At 47.5% G+C, this 18764-nt stretch overlaps 2 protein-coding genes across 5 annotated transcripts in view; one reads left to right on the forward strand and one right to left on the reverse strand.

Annotated features, from left to right (window-relative positions):
• The window catches only part of ANAPC16 (anaphase promoting complex subunit 16), a 46432-nt gene extending 38763 nt beyond the window's left edge, over positions 1-7669 (reverse strand). The window contains exon 1 of one of the 2 annotated variants that reach the window (XM_029609033.1): positions 7532-7669. The gene's annotated coding sequence lies outside the window, so the exon portion shown is untranslated. The remainder of the gene's footprint in view (positions 1-7531) is intronic. The other variant, XM_029609034.1, reaches the window with a different exon arrangement.
• Positions 7561-18764, forward strand: part of ASCC1 (activating signal cointegrator 1 complex subunit 1) — a 185382-nt gene continuing 174178 nt past the window's right edge. For all 3 annotated transcript variants that reach the window (XM_029609028.1, XM_029609030.1, XM_029609031.1), the window contains exon 1: positions 7561-7649. The gene's annotated coding sequence lies outside the window, so the exon portion shown is untranslated. The remainder of the gene's footprint in view (positions 7650-18764) is intronic.

An 18764-nucleotide genomic window follows, 5' to 3' on the forward strand; every position in this document is an offset into this window, starting at 1 on the left:
GAAAGTTGAACAACAACAGCCAACTTTTGATTTCCTTCTTGTCACTGCATCTCAAAAAATGGAGAAATTACTTACCTGATAATTTCGTTTTCCTTAATGTAGACAGATGGACTCAGAACCAATGGGTATAGTGTACTCGTGCTAGCAGTTGGCGACGGATCAGATTTCAATCTGACGTCAGCCCCTAGTACATATACCCCTGCAGGAAATGCAGATCCTCAGTATTCTTCCTTGCAAAGCATTGTGGATATATGTTTGACTGACCGATTGGTTAATTTGATTAACTTGTATAACTTCGTAACTATATAAACGTTATAACTTGATTAACTGGATTAATTTGAACTGGTCAATTGAGTATAGCTGGAGACCACCAGGGAGCTCAACCGGAAAGTGTCGACACCCAGCCGGGTGGAGACCTAGGTAAACGAAAAGGAGGCTTACCCTTGAATCATTTGCAATACCATGCGTGACGGCAGCCAAGGGCGGACTGCTGAGTCCCATCTGTATACACTAAGGAAACGAAATTATCAGGTAAGTAATTTCTCCATTTCCTAGCGTGTAGCAGATGGACTCAGAACCAATGGGATGTGTATAAAAGCTACTTCCGAACCGGGTGGGGAGGCTGCCTGTGACCCACTCAGTATTGCCCTTGCAATTGCCGTGTCCTCCCGGGCCTGAACATCCAGACGGTAGAATCTGGAGAAGGTATGGATGGAGGACCATGTCGCCGCCCTGCAAATCTCGGCGGGTGACATCATTCTTGTTTCTGCCCAGGATGCTGCCTGGGCTCTGGTCGAATGGGCCTTGATCTGTAGAGGCGGAGGTTTCCCTGCTTCTATGTAGGCCGCCTTGATGACTTCCTTGATCCATCGGGCTATGGTTGCCCGTGAGGCTGCTTCTCCTAGTCTTTTCCCGCTGTGAAGGACGAAAAGGTGGTCTGTCTTCCGTACGTGTTCTGACATTTCCAGGTATCTGGAAAGGATTCTGCCAACATTGAGGTGACGCAGACCACGGGCTTCTTCCGAATTCTTCAGGGCTCCCGCCGACGGGAACAAGATGGTCTGGTTCAGATGGAAGTGGGAGACCACTTTGGGAAGGAAGGACGGTACCGTGCGCAGCTAGATGGATCCCGGAGTGAACCTAAGAAAGGGTTCACGGCAAGACAGCGCTTGTAGTTCAGATATGCGTCACGCTGAGCAAACTGCCAGTAGGAAGACAATCTTCAGGGTCAGCTGATGGAGTGATAGCCCTCGAAGAGGTCTGAAGGTGGTTCCCGATAGGAAGTCCAAGACGAGGTTGAGATTCCACAGAGGTACCGGCCACTTCAGCGGTGGACGAATGTGTTTGACCCCTTTCAGGAAACGTGACACATCCGGGTGAGAGGCTAGGCTATCGCTCTCGCCCCTGGTGCCGAAGCATGCCAGTGCTGCCATCTGTACCTTGATGGAGTTGAGGGACAATCCTTTTTGGAGTCCGCTCTGTAGGAACTCCAGCATCACGGGAACTTTAAGTGAACATGTCTTGATGTCATGAACTTCGCACCAGGCTTCAAATATTCTCCAGATCCTTATGTATGTTAACGATGTGGAGAACTTGCGTGCTCGGAGGAGGGTGTCTATTACCGCCCCCGAGTATCCGCTCTTCTTCAGGCAAGCCCTCTCAATGGCCAGACCATAAGAGAGAATTGAGCTGGGTCCTAGTGGAAGATCGGACCCTGTTGTAGCAAGTCCCTGTGTGGGGGCAGGGGGTAGAGGATTCCCTGCCAGCAGTCTTCTCATGTCTGCATACCACGGTCTTCTTGGCCAATCCGGGGCCACCAGAAGAACTAGTCCCTTGTGTAGCTGTATCTTGTGAATGATTGCGCCCAAGAGGGGCCACTGCGGGAAGGCGTATAGTAGGGTCCCCCGTGGCCAGGCCTGCACCAGGGCATCGATCCCTTGGGATTGTAGATCCCGCTTGTGGCTGAAATATCTGGGTACTTGGGCGTTGGTTCTGTTCGCCAGAAGGTCCATTTCCGGTGTTCCCCACCGGTTTACTATCATCCGGAAGGCTGCGGGAGACAGCTTCCATTCTCCTGGGTCTAGACTTTCTCTGCTGAGGAAGTCCGCCGTGATGTTGTCCTTCCCGGCGATGTGGGTGGCGGAGATCTCCTGTAGATTTGCTTCCGCCCATGCCATCAGTGGGTTTATCTCCAGTGACACCTGTTGGCTTCTGGTTCCCCCCTTGTCTGTTGATGTAGGCAACCGTTGTGGCGTTGTCGGACATCACCCTGACCGCTTTGCCTCGGAGTCTTTGGGCGAACCGCAGGCAGGCGAGTCTGACTGCCCGCGCTTCTAGGCGATTGATGTTCCATCCTGCCTCTTCTGTGTTCCACTGCCCTTGGGCGATTAATTCCTCGCAGTGTGCTCCCCATCCCCGTAGGCTGGCATCTGTAGATAGCAGAGTCCAGGTTGGGGATGATAGTCTTGAGCCTCTGTTCATGTGGCTGGGCTGCAGCCATCAGTGTAGTTTGGTCCGAACTGTGCCCGGGAGGGCTAAGCGTACGGTGTAGTTGTGCGACCGTGGGTTCCAACGGGACAGCAGTGAGTGTTGTAGAGGCCTCATGTGGGCTCTCGCCCAGGGGACCACTTCCAGTGTGGATGCCATCAGCCCTAGGGCCTGCAGGTAATCCCATGCCGAGAGGCGAGGGTCGCTCATCAAGGATTGCAACCGGTTCCACAGTTTTGATCTCCTTGTGGGAGTCAGGCTGACTTTGTCTTCCTTGGTGTCGAAGTGGACCCCCAGGTACTCCAACAATTGTGAGGGCTGCAGGGAACTCTTGTTCGTGTTGACCACCCATCCGAGGCTCTCCAGTAGAGACTTGACTCTGTTGGTTGATTGGATCCTTTCCTCTGGTGACTTTGCCCTGATCAGCCAGTCGTCCAAGTAAGGATGTACGAGGACTCCTTCCTCCAAGTCTCAGCAGCGTTGGCAGAAATGATACTAGGCCACACAGAAGGAAATCCCGGCGGGGCTTCCCCGCCGCAGGGGCAGCGCCAGCATCGGCAGCTTCAGCCGCAAAGATGGAGGGCATCGGGCAGGGTTGGCCTGCCACAAAGGCACGACGGTCCAGGCCGTGAGTGCGGCAACAGTGGCGGCCTCCTGGCCGCTTGGGTGGTCAGCAGCACAGCTCCAGCGTCAAGTATCAGGTCGGGTGAGTGGAGAGGCCTGCTTGCAGGGGATAGCTCCGCAGGCAGGAATCGTAACATTTACTCTCTCAGATAATAGAAGTCCAGGGGGCACTCCATGAGGTTAGCAAGTGGCTCATTTAAAACAAATCGAAGAAAATTATTTTTCACTCAGCACATAGTTAAACTCTGGAATTCATTGCCAGGGGATGTGATTTCAGCAGTTAGGGGTAGATTTTCAGAAAGCGCGATTTGGCGTACTTTTGTTGGCGCATCAGGCACCAACAAAAGTACGCTGGATTTTAGTAGATACGCGCGTAGCCGCGCGTATCCGCTAAAATCCTGGATCGGCACGCGCAAGGCTACCGATTCTGTATAGCCGGCACGCGCCGAGCCGCGCAGCCTACCTCCGTTCCCTCCTAGGCCGCTCCGAAATCGGAGCGGCCTCGGAGGGAATTCTCTAACGCCCTCCCCTCACCTTCCCCTCCCTTCCTCTACCTAACCCACCCGCCCGGCCCTGTCTAAACCCCCCCCTTACCTTTGTCGGGGGATTTACGTCTCCCTCCGGGAGGCGCGGGAGATCCCCCTTTGTCGGGGGATCTCCCCGAGAGAGGGAGACGTAAATCCCCCTTTGTCGGGGGATTTACGTCTCCCTCCGCGTCCCGGCGCGCCGCTAGCGCGCCGGGACGTGACCTAGGGGCGGGTCCGGAGGGCGCGGCCACGCCCCCGGACCGCCCCGGGCCGTAACCACGCCCCCGAAACGCTCCCGAAACGCTCCCGACATGCCCCAAAAACGCCGCGCGGATCGGGCCCGCCCCCGACACGCCCCCCTCTGAAAACCCCGGGACTTACGTGAGTCCCGGGGCTCTGCGCGCGCCGGTAGGCCTATGTAAAATAGGCGCACCGGCGCGCAGGGCCCTGCTCGCCTAAATCCGCCCGGATTTAGGCGGATTTAGGTGAGCAGGGCTCTTAAAATCCGCCCCACAGTGTAATTGGGTTTAAAAAAGGTTTGGATAAGTTCCTAGAGGTTAAATCCATAAACTGCTATTACAGTAATTAATAAGCAATAGTAGCTTGTGATCTATCAAATGTTTGGGTGCTTGTAAGTACCTGTGACTTGGATTGGCCACTGTTCGAAACAGGATACTGGGCTTGTTGGACCCTTGGTCTGACTCATGGCATTTCTTATGTTATTTTAGAGTGCCCCTATACTGTAAGACCAGGATAGCGGAGACAGACAACTCATAGTATTATCAATGGAAGATATTTAAAAGAAGTTTAGATTTATGGACCTTAGGTCTACTTTCAATTTCACCAAGAATATCTCTATAATGCAAACAACCTGTATAATCTCTTAAAACAAAACACAGTAAAATATCTGCATGCAGTCAAAATTAACAGTAAATAATCTTAAGCAAATTCAATGGTAATGAAAGAAAAGCAATGCTATAGGGATAACTTCTTCCTCACATTAAACCTTTTCCAAGGTGAATTAGCCCTAAATCACCAACCATGCAGCCTCCTATGTTTAACATTACTACAAGCCTGGAATGACACCGGTTCACTAGGAAACGGTGTCATTCCAGTTTTACTGTGAGCTGAATTATGCACTCCCGGGTTTCTTCCCTGTAAATGTATCGGTAAGGGCTTTTCACCTGTTAAAGTCTGGATATTTACAGTCATAGTAAACATTGGCTGGCACCCATTACTATACACTAAATCATGTTGTATGCAAAAAACATGGTGTGCACTACACATTTTTGTGCATAATTTTTGAGTTAGTATGCATTTTTTTAAATTCCAGATGCATTGGGTGTTAAATCATTTTTCAACACCAGTAAAGAAAATGTGCCCTAAAATTTAAGCTCATGTTTTACTCATGGTTTATTACATCATCCCCACTCCCGAGAATGGTAAAATATCTCCTGCCATCAGCCCTATGAGTGCTGTAAAAGATTTTCTTTCCCTCAACTCACATACAGTGAAGCTACACCACTGCTGTATATTTTTGGCCCAGGATTTTCCTCCTGATTTTTTGGGCTTTTACCTGAATCGGGGGCCTTCCTATGACATGGGATTTCTTTCATCTGTCACCCCAACCCAGCCATCATAGTGACAAATATCAGGCGTCAGAGCCTGGTCCTTGCCCAAGCCAGCACGTATGCATTGGCCAGTGTTGCCAGATTGGGTCATCTGCAACAGAGTGGACACGCCGGAAGGAGTGGAGAGAATGAGACGGGATCTAAGGAAACTGGAAGAGTGGTCGAAGATATGGCAGCTGAGATTCAATGCCAAGAAGTGCAAAGTCATGCATATGGGGAGTGGAAACCCGAATGAACTGTATTCGATGGGGGGGAAAGGCTGATGTGCACGGAGCAGGAGAGGGACCTTGGGGTGATAGTGTCTAATGATATGAAGTCTGCGAAACAATGCGACAAGGCTATAGCAAAAGCCAGAAGAATGCTGGGCTGCATAGAGAGAGGAATATCGAGTAAGAAAAGGGAAGTGATTATTCCCTTGTACAGGTCCTTGGTGAGGCATCACCTGGAGTACTGTGCTCAGTTCTGGAGACCGTATCTACAAAAAGACAAAGACAAGATGGAAGCGGTACAGAGAAGGGCGACCAGGAAGGTGGAGGATCTTCATCGGATGACGTACGAGGAGAGATTGAAGAATCTAAATATGTACACCCTGGAGGAAAGGAGGAGCAGAGGCGATATGATACAGACTTTCAGATACTTGAAAGGTTTTAATGATCCAAAGACAACGACAAACCTTTTCCGTAGGAAAAAAATCAGCAGAACCCGGGGTCACGATTTGAAGCTCCAGGGAGGAAGATTCAGAACCAATGTTAGGAAGTATTTCTTCACGGAGAGGGTGGTGGATGCCTGGAATGCCTTTCCGGAGGATGTGGTGAAGACCAGAACTGTGAAGGACTTCAAAGGGGTGTGGGATAAACACTGTGGATCCATAAAGTCAAGAGGCCGCCAATGAAGAGTGGGTGACTCACCAGAATGATGGCTACTGCCTGGAGACAATACCCTTATTCAATAAACATACACATGCTTACTGTGACTCCAACATCGTTCTAGCTTCAACAGCAAGAGGAATGTGGAATAAAGGATCTGCACTCACAAAGGGGGGAGTAGCTGGCTTGTTACGGCGGTTACTACCCCAAACCAAATAAGCCTGTTACTTCTATTCTATGCATATACAGCATAGTTCTCTGCTTCAACGGCAGGGGAGAAGAAAAAACTGATACTTCACGCATATCCAGCATAGCTCCCTGCTTCAACGGCAGGGGAGAAGAAAAAAGGGTTCACACTCACAAAGCGGGGAGTAGCTGGCTTGTTACGGCGGTTACTATCCCAAACCAAATGTGCCTGATACTTCACTTTCGATGCATATCCAGCATGGCTCTCTGCTTCAACAGCATGGGAGAAGAATAAACTGATACCTCAAGCATATCCAGCATAGCTCCCTGCTTCAACGGCAGGGGAGAAGATAAACAACCAATAAGGGCTGTATAACATAGTCTGAGTAGAACAAATAAGCATGGGTGTAGCTTGCTTATTGCGGCGGTTACTACCCCTACTACCCCTAACTTATCAGCTAGATATTCACTTGGATGCAGCTCCATCACTGCTTTCTACATTAATGGTGGGGGTGGAAAGGAAATAGAACCAAGAGCTAAGAGAAACAGATAAGTATGAGAGAAAAAAGTGTGTGAAGCTTGCTGGGCAGACTGGATGGGCCATTTGGTCTTCTTCTGCCGTCATTTCTATGTTTCATTTCATGCCCACTGGGGCGAGATTTTTCATCATGTGGATTGGGCAACCTCAGCTTGGACAAATATATGAGGACCCATTAGTTTAGGAAGGAACCCTCCACCCCGCACTCTCCCTTTTTTGGATTTTCAGAGACCACCCTCCCCCCACTCTGATTTACTTTGGGGCTACAATCCCTTTTCATTTCCGGTCACTCTGGTAGTGGCAGTGACTCCCTGCCCCTAAGGGGAGCAGAAGCCCATGGCCTCGGTAACGAAACTCAGATCTCCTGCACGGCTCCACCACTCAAGTTTGCTTTTACTTTCATTCAACTCACAGCTTCTCCAAGACCCTTTTAAAGAATGTATTATTTATTTCTACATATTCTGCGTAACAGTTGCAAAGGCCCAACGAGAGCTGAGAAAAAGGCTGCAAAGAAACCTCCCGAGTGGGATGAGCCACATTTCTCATCGGCACTGATAAACAGACGGACAGCGCGTGCACTGCCCAGAGAGAAAGCAGTCAACCCAGTGACCGTTAACCATCTCTCCTCCCCGCTGCCGCTCGCGCACCCTCACCAGCCCCAGCGATACTTACCGCCCTCCACTTCCAGCCCGCAGCGCTCTTCTCGCGGGATCTCCTCTGCTGCGCTTGCGCGAGAAGAGCTCCGAGTACGGGGTGCCATGCAGCTCAAAATTCCCGAGAGCGATTGGTGGTAGGTAGGAGAACTTTTCAGTGGGCGCCTATTCAGTATTCCTATTCTTGTTTAAAAAAAAAAAAAAAAAAAAAGTTGTAAAAGTGTTCCGTATTCTTACAGGGGTACAAACATTTTCCAAAAGTATTCGTTATTTCCAGTTTTTTTTTTTTAAAGAATAATTGTATTGCCTTGCTGTTCTGTACCTATTTGTGTGTCTGTGTTGGTTTCTACGATTGATCTGGTGTGTGTGATTTTAGGGGTTTGTTGTATGGAGGAAGGGGGGGGGGGGGTGTCAAGCGATGGGAGGAGAAAGATTATAGTCCCCGCTAGGTGAGAGACTGGGGGAGAGGGCGGGTTTGGAGGGAGTCTGCACAGCCCCCCTCCACCACCAAATTGTGGGGAAAAGAAAGTCCGTACTCCCATGCCTGCTAATCTACAGCAATCTCAGTGTTCGAAACTCAAAAGCTCCTAGATAGATTGGATCCCGGACCTGTGATAAGTTGGGAAGAGGGGAAAATGTAATGTTCACCTTAGGCACTGAAATCCTTTGCTGTGGCCCAGCCTGGAGTTCTGCTTCTGTCATATCCCTTAACTTCATCGGGGGGCCGGGTCCTCGGGGCACTGGAGCCTTGGGTAATTGCTCTGCTTGCTCCCTCCCCCCCCTTAAATCCGGCCCTTTATGCTGGTGTATAGGTATGTTTTCATTTGCTCTTCACACAATCTCCTAATAATTTATTGGCTTCATTTTTATTTATTTAAAATATTTATAACCTGTGCCCTCCAATCTTTAGGGTAGGGCACAAAATGACGTACATAAAATATGCACACACAAAAAAAAAATTGCATGTACATAAGCCCAACGATAGATTGAAAGGGATCTGGAGAACTGCCTACAGCTAAAACAAAGAGAGTAAACATTAAATATCTTGCTCAAAAGCTGCTTGAACTAGGAAGGTCTTCAGGGTCAACTTAAAAACCTTTGGGTCTTTTAATTACTGCAAGCTCAGGAGCAAATAATTTGATCATTTGTGTGCTGCTTTTCCTAATACTACCCTCACCTCCAAGGAGCAAACGGCATCCTCGCCAATGGGGATAAATGGAACAATTTATCCTGCCCTCAAACCCTTGCCCCACTCCTTTATTGAACATTGTTCATGAAAATATTGACATCTCATTTCTACAATTGTCAGTCTCTCTAATGTAGAGCTTCTGGCTTCTCTAAAAAGGGCCTCAGTCTGCCCTATTCTAAAGCAGTTTACATTAGATCCCTCAGACTAAGCAAGTTATGGGTGTATGTTATCCCTTCATAAACAGAAGCAAACCTTGCACATAAGCAAGTACTCAAGAACACTGGTGCAGGTAAATGAGTGTATTTTCCATTCAATGGTAAATAACTGTTTTATTATGACAAATGTTCCAATATCCTTACTGTGGCAACTCCATACAAAGTAACAGTCAAGAGTTACAGGTCCCCCGACACGGTCCCGTGTTTCGCGGTGGCTGCATCGGGAGGGACCGGATGAAATTCAAAATCTGGAATATAACATGAGTAATCAAACATGGAAGAAAAACAGGCTGCAGAAAAGCAAGTTACAGTGGGTAATCACATACCTTATAGACAATCATCAGGAGCGCGGGCATCCTCTGCATTTGACAAACATTTAAACGTCACTGGTCGGCCCTGTCCCTCACTGATCTGATGCATGGTCCCCCTCGCTTTACTTTCAAAAGAGCTACAAATCTGAGAGATCGCCTTGTTCATACATCTTCATCACCGACGCGATATCACCCACGCACCATTGGCGGTCATAACCCTTGTGGTCGCTGCACGATGTGCAGCCACACAGAGTCATTGACAGTATTTAAACACCCTGGGTCTGGACGTGAGTTCAAATTATACTCTCAGTCAAATTGCTGCACCAAAGGTGTTGTTTACGTGATTTATTGTCCCTGCTCGCTCATATACGTGGGGAAAACCTCACGGATGATTAAGACACGTATTATCGAGCACTGCTCCAACATTAGATTATCTAGAACTGACGAACCTCTTGTAATGCATTGGATCCATGCTGGTCACTCCATCGCTGATCTCTCCTTCCTTGTATTAGAGGTGGTCTCACCCCCTCTACGAGGCGGAGATTTTCCCGGTATGCTTGGTCGGAGAGAGCAGCGCTGGATTTTCACCCTTAACTCTGTCTCCCCTCATGGTCTCAACAAAGATATCGAATGGTATCAGTTTTACTAGGATCTTTGCTGACCGTTTTATAGGTGTCTGCCTGTTATTCACAGCATCTTGGGAGCACGGATCTTTCGTGTCCTTCTGCTGTTAATTGTTTGTCTAACTCTGAGAGCGCTCCCCTGATGCCTGCGTATAAGATATGTTAATGTTTACTGTAACCGGTTCACCAGTGTCTTTGTTAATTTGTTAACCCGATTACAGGTGTTTTCCTGTCATTCTCAGCATCTCGCGAGAGCTAGCTTTCGCGCCTTTTTTGCCCTTTAAATGTTTGTCAAATGCAGAGGATGCCCGCGCTCCTGATGATTGTCTATAAGGTATGTGATTACCCACTGTAACTTGCTTTTCTGCAGCCTGTTTTTCTTCCATGTTTGATTACTCATGTTATATTCCAGATTTTGAATTTCATCCGGTCCCTCCCGATGCAGCCTCCGCGAAACACGGGACCGTGTCGGGGGACCTGTAACTCTTGACTGTTACTTTGTATGGAGTTGCCACAGTAAGGATATTGGAACATTTGTCATAATAAAACAGTTATTTACCATTGAATGGAAAATACACTCATTTACCTGCACCAGTGTTCTTGAGTGTATGTTATCCCTCCCATTTTTAGCAAAGGTTATTGAGAATGCAGTGTTCCCTAGCATGTAGCCAGATGGACTCAGGACCAGTGGGTTATGCTCCCCTGCCAGCAGATGGAGACGGAGCAAGCTGATGTCACAGTATATATATTCCTGCAGTGACCCCAGCTTGCCAGCATTCTCTGTCTCCAGTAGATGGTGGACGAGCATCTCCTAGTCCTGGCGGAATTCTGCACTACTGCAGAGTGCAGAATTCCTCCCCTGCTCAGAATTGCCAAATTCTGCGCAGAAAATGGCAGAGGAGACCCCCAGCACCGTTCACAGCGAAGATGAAAGCCCCAGAGCATGCGCTACATTCACGGCAAACATGAAGGGGGACGCACTTCTCTTCTGGCAAAGATGAAAGCCCTAGTGAGCATAAATATATGTAGAGAGGTGTGGGTGAGTGGGGAGGGGAGGATGAGAGATGGGGAGGGGGTGAGAGAGACCAGGGACGGTAAGCGTGAGGGGGGGGAGGTTTGAGTGTGGGTGCCAGAGAGAGTGAGCCTATATGAGGAGATTGTGAAGGAGTGTGTATGTGTGTGAGAGATTGGGAGCTGGTGTGTATGAAAAATGGATCCTGTGTATGTTAGGGTGCTGGCCTATATGAAGGGATTATGTATGTGTGAGAGAGAGCCTGTCTGAAGGAGTGCGTGAGAGAGAGACATAGGTAGCCTGTGTGAGGGTGTATGCGTATGAGAGAAAAGGAGCTTGTGAGAGTGCATGCAAGAGAGAGGACCCTGTATGAGGGGATGTGTGTGTGCGAGAGAGTGAGGGAGCCTGTATGAGGGTGTGTGTATGTGTATTAGAGAAAGGGGGCATGTGTGTGAGAGAGGGAGGGACAGAGGGAGCCTGTGTGAGGGGCAGTACTGAGAATGGGGTCAAACTCTGGGAGTGGAGCAAGAGTGGATAGGATTGAGCCTAGAGGTGGAGGGGAGAGATTCTGGCAGGTGGAGGAGTTGAGGCCTCAGAGGGCAAAGTGGCCAGGGGATTATGGGGAGTGGAAGGGACACTCTTTACAGTGAACTTCTAGGGAAATTCTGCTCAAAATATTTAAAATTCTGCATCTTTAAGTAACTTTTTTCTGTATTAATTTAAAATGTAATTACTTAAGGTCCGTCATGTAAATTGTGTTATTTTGACCAATATAAAGTTTGCATAAATTTGCATAATTTTAAGTTTTTGTGCACAGAATTTATATTTATGCATTGAATTTTAATTTTTTTTGTGCAGAATTCTCCTAGGAGTAATCTCCCTATGGGGATTGTTTCAGATTTTGGAAGGAGAATTTCAAATTAGAAAAAAAAAAGCCCTGCTCTCCTGCAGTGATTCCAGAAGGTCCCTCCCCCAGTTGAGAATTCCTGAGGTGATTTCCATAGTCCCTCAGATGTGTGCCTTGGTCCGTTAGCTGGGTTTCCCGGCATGGAATAAGATGATTGTACAGCTTAAAGGCAGTGGGTGCAGGAGACCGAGCTCAGCGGTGACGGCAAATACCCTCTCCCCCTGCAGCCGGAGACCGTCTCTGTACTCGGCTGGTAGGGACTGAGCTTGGATAAGTTTAAAAAAAATATTCAAGAATTTAGTGAAGGCAGAGACATTGTAGAGGGGTTTGCAGGACTTCCTCCAGTCTCCATGCTTGGTGCGCTGTTCTGATGTTCATTCATTCCTGCTTCTGGGGTTAGGGGAACTGGGCAGCCTGGCGGGTTGAGTGACTTCGCTGGGCTAGGCCCCACAGTAAGGCTTTTTTCTTGTGTGCTGCATGGTAGGCTGCAGCAGCATTTTTGCCTGCTTCTATGCATGCTTTACTGCCCTCTAGTGCAGTGGTTCTCAACCTTTTTTCGGTCGGGACACACCTGATAGATAGTTGTCACATGCGTGACACACTGAACACATGACCGTCACGGGGCTAAATGTAAACATATACTTTGTATCTACGGGATCCACCCTGACCCCCCCAGAACTAGGCCATTCCCCTTTCAATTTACCATGCAAAAAAGATTTCTGGTGTCATCTCAGTAACAGCAACATAAACATTCTCTCCTACCAGGTGCAATAGCCCTCCTTATGAAAAAACAATAATTTACCACCAATACATGTCCTATTGAGAAAACACAACAAATAATATTGATACAAATGCCTACATGCTAGTAAAATACTTCACATTGGTCACACACATAGAATCGACCTTCACCAAGTACAGAAAGACCACAAATTAAAAAATATGGAGACAAACTGGAATGGAGATCCAAAAAAGCTACTCTGCATGCAGTGCAAAACTGAAGAAATGGAAACAGAAATATAGCACCTAATAGACTCCCAGGATCTGCAATAATGTACACAAACTAATGCGCAAAAAGTTACATCTGCATTATGGAACTCATTCGAACAGTACCAACCCTATCTATGAAAAGACAACATTACAAACATTTAACCAGGCCCTAAACACCAATACACCGCCTATGAGGAAAACCAGAACAAGCCAAGCTGTTATAGATCCCTACACAGAAACTACAAGCTTGCAGAATACCTTTACCTGGGTCACACATGCAGAACACAGATAGACCATCACCAAATACAGAATAAAGTGACCATCAATTTAATGATTTTGTTTTCCCATTGTTGCACTGCATACACTCAGTCTGGCTTCTTGCTGTTTCCAATTCAGTTTTTGTCTCCACATTTCTATTTATACATTTCTCAAGTAATATAAAATAATAATTCTAAAACTAGAATAATAAATATAAAACAGCTGATAAATAGAATAATATCTGATCATTAAAAACTTACAAAATTATTAAAAAATTCCCTAAACACCAATAAAATATTTCAAACAGCAGACAAATCACATAATACCCAATAATTAAAATGGCAGTCAATCAAGAAAGATAAACTTAAAAAGCCACCTTTACTTACCCTCACTGGCAACTTTCCTACTCCTTTCCCGTGTAGGCCTTAGCACACACCAGAAGCAGCAGCAATGGCTGGTGAAGCTCTGTTCTGACGTTCCTCTTCCTTAGGGTCCATGACTTGTCTGTCTCACACACAGTGTCACATACACACCAGTCACCTCCCTAACCAATCTTTCTCTCTCACACACACACATACACACCAGTCACACCCCTGACTGATCTCATTCACTCATATACACCAGTCGCCTACCTTACCAATCTCTCTCTCACACACACACCAGTCACCTCCCTGAGCAGACTCTGGCTTTCACACATTTTTTTTTTCTTACGCACACAGTGTCAATCACACACATTCTCTCACATACTTACACACATGCAGGCACTCTCTGTCTCTCTCACTCACCCCCCACCCCACATGGCAGCTATTGCACAAGGCAGCTGGTATTCTGCTATTAAAGCAGTTGTGACAAGTTGAGAACTGCAGCAGGGGTGACTCCTCCGGCCCCGCAGCGGTAAGAAGGCAGCACTCAGCTGTTTGTCTGTGTTGTGATCATCGCAGCACAGAGCAGTCAGCTGAGAATGTGGCCGCGGGGATTTCCTGCCATGTGGCTATTTGGGAAATCCGTCGAGTAGCCATGATGTGCAAGGGCTGCGGGAGTCAGTGACCGTCTCTCTATGTGCGCCATTGTTGGTTGCACGGGTGAGTGACTGGCGAAGAGCAGAAAGGCCGCGATTCTAGCTACAGGAGCCAGGGGAAGTTCACGTGGTACGGAGGGTGCAGGAGCCAGTTGATCGCAGCCTGAAGAGAGGCAGGAAGTGTTCCCGAGGGGAAGGGCTGGAGCGGACATGAGTTTCTGAGCCTAGTGCTACTACGATGAGGGAGGAGAACTGCAGAAAGCATTGGGGGGGGCTTACGATTTAGGCCCTAAACCTGCTGACATCAGCGGGACCATATAAAAAAAAAAAAAAAAAAAAAGTTAAACGCCGCAGACCCGAGGCAGCTAATCGACGGATTTCTCAATCAGCTGCGCGGCAGGAAATTGCCACGACCACATTCTCAGCTGACTGTACTGCGTCGCGATGATCGCAGCACAGACAAACAGCTGATTGCTACCTTTTACCGTGGGGGGGAGACTTGGGACATTAATTTGACAGCGGCAGCATGGCTCTTTCTTCTTCCCGCGAGCCTGGTAAATATAATTTCCTCTTCCGGGCCGCAGGGGCGGGACAAAGCCCGCCCTGCCATGCTGCTGTTGCTGGCTTCCACAAACACTGCTGCCGTTCCACTCTGAGCTTGAAAGTGCCGATAGCACGGGCAGGAACAGCAGCAGTGTTAGTTGAAGAACTGTGCGCGTCTCTCTGGGGCGAGTAGAGGGAGGGAAGAGCGGGAGACCAGGAAGTGCGCGACACACCTGCCGGTGCTTGGCGACACACTGGTGTGCCGCGACACACCGGTTGAGAACCGCTGCTCTAGTGGAATGTTGGTGTGTGCAGTGCATCCAGTTTTGGGCATGATTTTTGTGCGCACAAGTTTTTAAGCTTGGTGGTGCGACCAGGTTTTGGTCATGGTTTGTTGTGTGTTTGTGGCACTTACTATTGGGGTGTCTAAATTTTGGGCACGTAAATTTTGGGTTCTTGCAACTTTTCAGTGCAAGCTGGCTGGATGCACATTCTCCGTCGGCTGTGCACTGATGGCGCCGGTGAGCAAGAAACCTAAGCGCCTTTCTCTTTGTGTTGCCTGTCATATTCAGGCATCTCGGCCTGATGTGACCTCTAACGTGTGTCTGTGCTGTTAGTTAGTTAGTTAGTTAGTTATTTATTTATTTATTTATTTATTTATTTAAATTCTTTTCTATACCGTCGTTAAGCTAGGAGCCGTCACAACGGTTAACAATGAGGCATATAAATTAATGTTGCTAAATGCGTTTGTTATAACAACCAGACAGGTGCCTGTAAGTTACGGTACAAAGTTTCATAATAACTATAGGATGGTAAGTGAGATAGATATGCTTAGATTTATTAGAACAGTTTTTAACTATTGTTAACATCAAGCTAGGGTGAGAGAATGTTGTACAAATCTCATCTTTGTGTGAGTTTTCTCACTCTGAAGGACATCAAATCTTCACAAGAGTGTACTGCTCTGTTCATATGTCTCACTTTGCATGTAAAAGTGGCCCCTAACCCCTACACTACTACCTGTTAGAGGCTCAAGGAGAGTTGTCTTCCTCTGATTTCGCTAAGCCTGGATCCTCCCAGCCTGATGATAGTCTGGTTAAGGATCTGTCTGGAGGTACACTGGATCTTGGAACTTCCTTGACTGGTTCCTCCGCAGGGGATGGCAGTTCACTGAACCCGCTCTAGTTTCTTCTGGGTTTGGCCTGGATCCGGCTGCTTTTTCTTGGGTGGAGTTTTTTCATAAGAACATAAGATATGCCATACAGGGTCAGACCAAGGGTCCATCAAGCCCAGCATCCTGTTTCCAACAGTGGCCAAAACACAAGAACCTGGCAAGTACCCAAACATTAGATAAATCGCAAGCTTCTATTGCACACTTTTTCCCTCTCCTATATTCAATGGCTACAAAATGGCACTTGATTTTTGATTTTGATGTTTTTTGATTTAACTAGATTCTTTATAATTTATTAACCTTTTATTTCATTTTATTACTATTATGAGATTTGTGTAATTTTTTAGTTATTTTTTACTTTTATGTTTTCTACATTTATGTAAACCATTTTGACTAAACTTTGTTTGTAAAAGCAGTATAGAAACACTTTTAAATAAATAAATACAATTAATTACCATAATAGCAGTTTATGGATTTTTCTTCTAGGAACTTATTCAAACCTTTTTTTAAACCCAGTTACCCTAACTACTGTAACCACATCCTCTGTCAATTAATTCCAGAGCTTAACTATAAGCTGAGTGAAAAATAATTTTCTTCGATTTCTTTTAAATGAGCTGCTTGCTAACTTCATGGAGTACCCTCTGGTCCTTCTATTATCTAAGAGAGTAAATAACTGATTTACATTAATTTGTTCAAGTCCTTTCATGATTTTGTAGACTTCTATCATATCCCATCTCAGTCGTCTCTTCTCCAAGCTGAACAGCCCTAACTTCTTTAGCCTTTATATACCGCGGCACGTTCAGAACATCACCTCGGTTTACATTAAACAGTAATGCAGCAACAGGCTTTACAATTAAAATATTGAATATTAAATAAAAGGTATTAAACAAAAGCCTTCCTCATAGGACAACTGTTCCATGCCCCTTATTTTGGTCGCCCTTCTCTGCACTTTCTCCAGTGCAGCTATATCCTTCTTGAGATGCGGTGACCAGAACTGCACACAGTATTCAAGGTGCGGTCTCACCATGGAGCTATACAGAGGCATTATGGCATCCTTTGTTTTATTTGCCATTCCCTTTCTAATAATTCGTAACATTCTGTTTTCTTTTTTGATCGCCACAGCACACTGGGCTGACTATTTCAATGTATTATTTCAGGGTTTGCAATCCTTTCTTCAGGCACAGACCTCATGTCAGGTCGGACCCTCAGCCGGTGGCCCCTCCCTCTTCCAGTCCTATGTTTGCCAGAGCACACCTCGGATTGCTGCGGGTATTCCTGACAAGAACCCAGATGGCATTGATGATGAAGCAGATCCTGATTCCCTGGAAGATTAGGAAATTCCTCCGGGACTGGAGCCATTTTGGACCATGTTGCGGTTTTTTCATAGAGATGAATTGCCGGCCCTGATTTCCTAGACATTAAAGATGTTGGGTGTTCCCTATATGTACCGGATCAGTCCAGACTCCTGGGTTTTGCCTCCGCACCAGCAGATGGAGACAGAGCAAGATTTGATTGGCTCTGCCCTATATACCAGGGTGCCACCCACAGTCAGTCATTATTACTCTGTCTCCAGCAGATGGTCCGGGGCTCCACTCACAGTCTGATTTAAAAAAAAAAAAAAAAAGGGAGTTAGCTAGTTTCTTTTTGATTGGATTGCTAATGTTCAATTAAGTTCTTTTAGTAAAAAAAAAAAAGAGAGACCAAAAGTTTACTGAGGTAAGTCGGGCTCCCGCTTGTAGTCCTTCGCCTCCCAGAGGGTTGGCAGGTACTGAGGGGACCATCCCCCCTGGTTTCTGCAGGCGGCTGTGGCTCAGGGTCGAGGGCCTTAACTTTGCCTAGTAGGCAGTCCAGCTTGGGGTGATACCGGAGAGTCCGGATCACTCACTCCAATTGGACTACTTCAGGACTCAGGACAGCGGAGCAGGTCAGACAGCGTTCTTTTGTTCTGTAAAAAATAAATAAATAAATAAATAAACGGCTTGATTTTCTTTTCGCAGTTTCTCCCTTCCTGCGTCGGCGCTCCGTTTGGGGATAATTTCTTTCCTTTCTAAGTTTTTTTTCTGTCGACCCGGCGACTCGATGCCACGTGGTCCGGCCTGCATCGCGTGTGGGGCGGATCGCACGTGCCTCTCGCGGGATGGGCTTTGTTCGGCCTGCATCCCCGGGGGAGAAGGAATGTCGCGGCCGGTCAGGGGGGTTCTTGTAAGGCGCAGTTCCCTGGCGATTGCCATTGGGGACCTGCCTGCCTCCTTTCGCAGATCGGGGCCAGTAAGTGCGAGAAATGCCACCATTTTGGGAGCCACTTTGATCGCGGCTCCAATCGCAGGAGAGGGCGCTGATTTTCCGCCCTCCCCGCAGCAGTCGACTGCGAGGATCGAGCCTCTGGCAGCGGCTGTAGGGGGAGGGTTGGATGGAGATGTTGGCACTGATTCTGAAGATTCTTCGTCGTCTTTTTCATCAGATTTCATTTTGGCTATGCACAGGGCTTTTAAGGCTCGCAAGGCCTTAAAGAGACAGGCTCCTAAGTAAGGGGGATTCAAGGCCCCCCCTCCCCCAACTAAAAGGCAGAACCAGACCCGGATCCCGGGAAATTTCCCAAAGCACAACGGCCATTACGGGCCATGCCCCCCCGGGAGGATTCGGACTTCGGACACCATTCAGTAATTGATTGATCTTGAATGGGACATCCCAGAGGCAAATTTCATAGGAGGTCAGATATTGGAAGGCGAGAGAGCGTTTGTGTTTTCCCTGTGGCTGTGCTGGTCTGTGCCATCTCTAAGCAGATGACTATACCTGTGGAGGGAGGAGTGGCCTTGAAGGATGTGCATGACAGGAGGATTGAGGCTATCCTTAAGCAAGCCTTTGAAGCAGTGGCGATGACTCTACAGATAGCTTCCCTTTGTGCCCTAGTGGCACGATCTTGTCTGCTTCTCTCCCAGATGTGGACTGCGATTTGGTACAGATGAGTGGCTTTGGTGGTGGCGGCCAGATGCAGCCTCCAAAGCCAACCTTACGAAAATG

Source organism: Rhinatrema bivittatum, chromosome 7 (assembly GCF_901001135.1).
Source record: "Rhinatrema bivittatum chromosome 7, aRhiBiv1.1, whole genome shotgun sequence".
NCBI classification, from domain to species: domain Eukaryota; kingdom Metazoa; phylum Chordata; class Amphibia; order Gymnophiona; family Rhinatrematidae; genus Rhinatrema; species Rhinatrema bivittatum.